The following is a 5,203-nucleotide window of genomic DNA, read 5'->3' as shown; positions in this document are numbered from 1 at the left end:
CTATTTGTAATATAAGCGAAATTTACTTTACCCTGCAAAAAAATTTTTTTTTAATCATCCATTAAAATGTTAAATCTATATCTTTTGTCCTCAAGTGCATAAGTTACCCTCATAATTTTTTGTTTTTTTGATTTAACCCACATATTCAGTGTTTAATTTGTTCGCTTAGAGGGAAATTAAAAAAATATATTATAGTAGGATAAAGACTAAAGTGGTATTAACCCGAAAATTTATATATAAATAAAAGATAAACTGACAACATTACGCCAAATTTAAGCTGTAGCAGCGCAGCTACTAAAGCGCTTTTAGCAAAAGCGCTCTCGTAGGGCTCGCTAAAAACAAAATTAATAAACAAGGAAAAATGATGCAAAAAAAGCGCTCTGGTAGGGGGAGTTATGAGAGCGCTTTTAAAAAGCGCTCTGGTAGGGGGGGGGGGGTATGAGAGCGCTTTTAAAAAGCGCTCTGGTAGGGGGGTTATGAAAGCGCTTTTAAAAGCGCTCTTATAGGGTGGGTGCTACGAAAGCGCTTTTGGGATAAAAGCGCTCTGGTAGGGGGTGTTATTAAAACGCTTTTGAAAAGCGCTCTGGTAGCCCATTTAAAAAATTATATATTTTACAAACACACGCGTTTTGTTTCAGATCTTTCTTCTTCCTTCGTTGCTCCGCCGTCCTCTCTCCGAAACCCTAGCAACCTCCGCCGTTCTTCTTCCTTTCAGATCCAAAACACACGAGTTTATGGTGAGTTGAGGTTCGTGTTGTTGCTGAGTTCGGTTTCGATTCTGAATCTACAAACCAAAACCGGGTGAGACCTTTCTGAGTTTATTTCTTATTCTCTCTTCCTCTCTCAAATTTCTGAAGGGTTTGTTTGATTAGGAAAGTGATGAACAAATGTTTGGGTTTGATGAATGTTTGTCTGGTTATGTTTGATGATGATTTGTGAATGGTTTTGTTTCTGATGAATGGTTTGCGTGTATGAGAAAGATGAACAATTAGGGTTTTGGTTAGTGTTTGCGGCTGTGTATTGTGATTGTTGTTGGATGAATATGAACAATGTATTTACAGTTTCTGGAGAGGTTTTTCGAAGATGATGAACAGAATTTTTTTTAGGGTTTTTGGTTGTTGGCTCAATTGACTTGTTCTTTTATCAAAAACTATTTTTATGTGCATGTGGTTGTTAATTGATTTCTTATAAATTGGTTTCTGTTCTGGTATAGCACTATTTTTATTAACTATTTTGTCTTTTGTTCGGAGATGAGGAAATTTTTGGTTGATAGAGAAAATATTGAGAATGTGAATGTTGTGTAAATAATCACGTTTTTCTATTGTAGGTTGAGCTTCAAACAGTGGATGGACTGGTAAAGGATAGAACACAATGTGCCCCTGCCGATTATGTTCCACAGAATAAGAATCAAGTAATGTACCCCGAAGTCTTCTGTGGAAGGATCGTTCGGGGTACAGTTATTTGATTCATATTCTGTGACATAATACAACATAGCTCAGGTGACTACTGGTTCTCCACTAAAGCATCAATACAACATAGCTCCAGATAATACAGGAAGCGTACATTGGTTGCATAAGAACTCGGAAGTTGTTTCCCATTTAGTTGTTTTGGTTTAGAAATATGTGAATTGGTTTAGTTGTTTTGGTTTAGAAATATGTATATATGTATTTTGATTTACATTAATGGTATATAATATAATACTTTTTTGTATATAATCGATATCGATTATAATGGTATATATCGATTTGAAATGATAAATTATAGGTTCATGAAAAAATACTGCCAAAAAATAGTAAATTACAGGTTCTAAAATATTGCTGCCAAAAGTGCAGGTTTAGAAATAATAAAAAGCATAAAAAAAAAAACGCAACATACGAAAGCGCTTTTGAAAAAGCGCTCTTATAGGGGTGCCTACCAGAGCGCTTTTTCCTGAAAAGCGCTCTTAAAGGGGGGCCTACAAGAGCGCTTTTTCCAAAAAAGCGCTCTTATAGGGGGGCCTACCAGAGCGCTTTTAAAAGCGCTTTCGTAGCCTATGCCAGCGCTGGCTTTGGCAGCGCTTTAAAGCGCTGTTAAAGGCCAAAAAAAGCGCTTTTAAAAGCCTTGCGCGTTGTAGTGCAACAAACTACGTCGTTATCTTTTTTGAACGAAATAATCAATTTTTTTTAAAATTTTATTTATTAATTTAGTAAATATAAGATTACTATATATAAACCTCTACACTTGATGAAAATATATTGATTGTGGTAACATTTTCTCATATTAAACATTAATTTTGATATGTGACCATTAAAGAGCACGACCAAGTCCAAGACCTTTGAGAAATGTAAGTAAATAAAACCTTTCATAATATGTATTTCTTTATCCTAAGCTTATACAACCACAAATCTGTATACCTTTATGGCCTACAAAGCAAGCCAAATCTGTTTGCCTATATATATCACCATTCCTTTGCACTTTATTTTCATTCATAACCAAATCCTCTCTTCCATTCCTATACATAACATTTTCATACCATGCAAACTCCATTTTCTAATCATATGGATAAACTCTTATTCAATTGTTTCATTGCATACTTTCTCCTTTTCTCTTTCTTGTTTGTGCATGCCAAAGAATTATCATGCAATCAAACACCATACCCTCATGTCTGTAACCATTACATTGGAACCACTAATACACTATCAACCATACATTCTTCTTCATTCCATGATATTGCCATTAAGGTTACCATGGACCAAGCTATTGAAGCATACCAACTTGTGTCAACCATGGATTTGAATAATTTCAAAGACAATAGAGCCAAGTCAGCATGGGAAGATTGTGTAGAGCTTTATGAGGATACAATTTATCAACTTAATCGCTCCATAAACTCAAACAATTTAAATGACAAATTAACATGGCAAAGTGCTTCCATTACCAATCACCAAACTTGTCAAAATGGTTTCATTGATTTCAACCTTCCTTCTCACTTAAACTACTTCCCTTCCATGTTAACCAACTTTACTAAACTGCTTAGCAATACCCTGTCCATTAGCAACACTCTAGCTTCTTCGACCCCGTCTTCATTATCTTCCTCCTCGTCGTCAAATACTAAACAAAATGGAGGAAGAAGGTTGTTATCAGATAAATTTCCACATTGGCTTTCAGGTTCAGATAGAAAGCTTCTGCAGACAACACCGAGTGCTGATATTGTGGTGGCACAAGATGGAAGTGGAAACTATAAGACAATATCAGAAGGTGTAGCTGCTGCTAAGGGAAGTGGAAAAGGAAGAGTTGTGATTCATGTGAAAGCAGGTGTATATAAAGAGAACATTGATATAAAGAAGACAGTGAAGAACATAATGATATTTGGAGATGGAATGGATTCCACAATTGTTACGGGTAATCATAACGTTCAAGATGGCTCTACAACTTTCCGTTCAGCTACTTTTGGTAAGTTTCTTTAATCTTCAATCACTAGATTCTAAATATTATGTGTAAGAATATTTGAGTAGTTTTCTACATGCATATAATGAATGAAACAGTAATATAAAAACACTTTTTGGATTTAAAACTAAATCACTATACTTTGGACCCATTTCTTAAGATAGGGACATGCGTTACTTATTTATGTACAAATTGGATATTAATCAACAATAACAGATAAAGACTTGTATTCTATATGTCTTTTTATCCTTACTTTCTTAATCACATGAATATAAATATTGAATATATAAATTTAATCAATCTAAAGTTCTAACTCTTAAAAAATGAATAATTACTGCAGCGGTTATGGGAGATGGTTTCATAGCAAAAGATATGACCTTCGAGAATACTGCCGGACCACAAAAGCATCAAGCGGTGGCTCTCCGTTCCGGCGCCGATTACTCCGTTTTCTACCGCTGTTCCTTCAAAGGATATCAGGACACTCTCTACGTCTACGCCAACCGTCAATTCTACCGTGATTGTAACATCTACGGAACTGTCGATTTCATCTTCGGCAACGCCGTTACCGTTCTTCAAAACTGCAACATCTTAATTAGAAAACCGATGAGCAACCAACAGAACTCTGTAACGGCACAGGGAAGAACAGATCCAAACGAGAACACCGGAATAGTGATCCATAAATGCCGTATAACCGCCGCAGGTGATTTGAAACCATATCAGAATTCAGTGAAAAGTTATCTTGGTAGACCTAGTATTCAAGAACTGTGGTCATGAAAAGCAACATAGATGGTGTTATAAACTCTCAAGGTTGGGCTCCATGGAATGGTGGCTTTGCTTTGAGTACACTTTATTATGGTGAATATATGAATGTTGGTGATGGTGCCAATACAGATGGGAGAGTAAATTGGTCTGGTTTTCATGTAATTACAAATCCATCTGAAGCAGTTAAATATTCAGTTGGTAATTTCTTGGCAGGTGAGTCATGGATATCTGGAAGTGGTGTGCCGTTTGATGCAGGCTTGTGAAAGAGAGTGATTCATCATGTTGTACAGTGGAGAAGAGTCTTCAAATTGATGATTTTTTGTTTTGTATAAAAAAGATGGTGAAAGTATGGTGGGAAGTGGTGACAATTATTGTCATGTAGCTTTTGTTGGGTTTTCGTTGTCGGTTGTCTCTTTTGTTAAAAGGGTCAACTATAGGAACTATAGATAGTGTTAAGTTAGTTTTCCTCTTTTAATACTTAGTACTAGTTCTATTTAAATTGTTATTTTGTATATGCTTGGACACATATAATGTATAAAAGTCTTTCTCGTTTAAACAAACAATTTTATATATTTATTATCACTATATTTGTGTGTTTGATGTCGTTTATTTTTTTCGTCCATTTCTTGTATTCGGGACACATAACGACCATTTCTTGTATTTGTCAATTTAATATTTTCTTCCAAATTCCCCTAACGACCATGATTTTTTTCTTATTCAAAAGTTGTGGTTAATAAGAAGAAGCAGTAGAGTCTCAGGCAGAGTCTGAGGCTGCTAGTAAGAAGCTCTGCATTTGTCAGCACTGTGGTACTTAGAAGTAACTTGCAGATGTGTTGACTAAAGTTATCAAGACTAAACACTTAATTCATTTGAGAGATAAAATTGGTGTTGTAGATTTTAATTAGCTGAATATGAATTAAAGGACGCTGTTAATAAGAAGCAGTAGCTTTTGAGACTGTTAGTCAGAAGCTCTGCATTAGTTAGTAGTTGTTGTTCAGAAGTTTTTGTTAGCTTCTGA

The 5,203-nt window shown here is 35.2% G+C and overlaps 1 pseudogene; it reads left to right on the top strand.

Moving 5' to 3' along the window:
• Positions 1-2,453: 2,453 nt before the first annotated feature.
• LOC131604064 (pectinesterase-like) lies at positions 2,454-4,711 on the top strand (annotated as a pseudogene).
• Positions 4,712-5,203: the final 492 nt, after the last annotated feature.

Source organism: Vicia villosa, linkage group LG5, assembly GCF_029867415.1.
Source record: "Vicia villosa cultivar HV-30 ecotype Madison, WI linkage group LG5, Vvil1.0, whole genome shotgun sequence".
Classification (NCBI taxonomy): Eukaryota; Viridiplantae; Streptophyta; class Magnoliopsida; order Fabales; family Fabaceae; genus Vicia; species Vicia villosa.
This window is presented reverse-complemented; position numbering and strand designations above follow the sequence as displayed.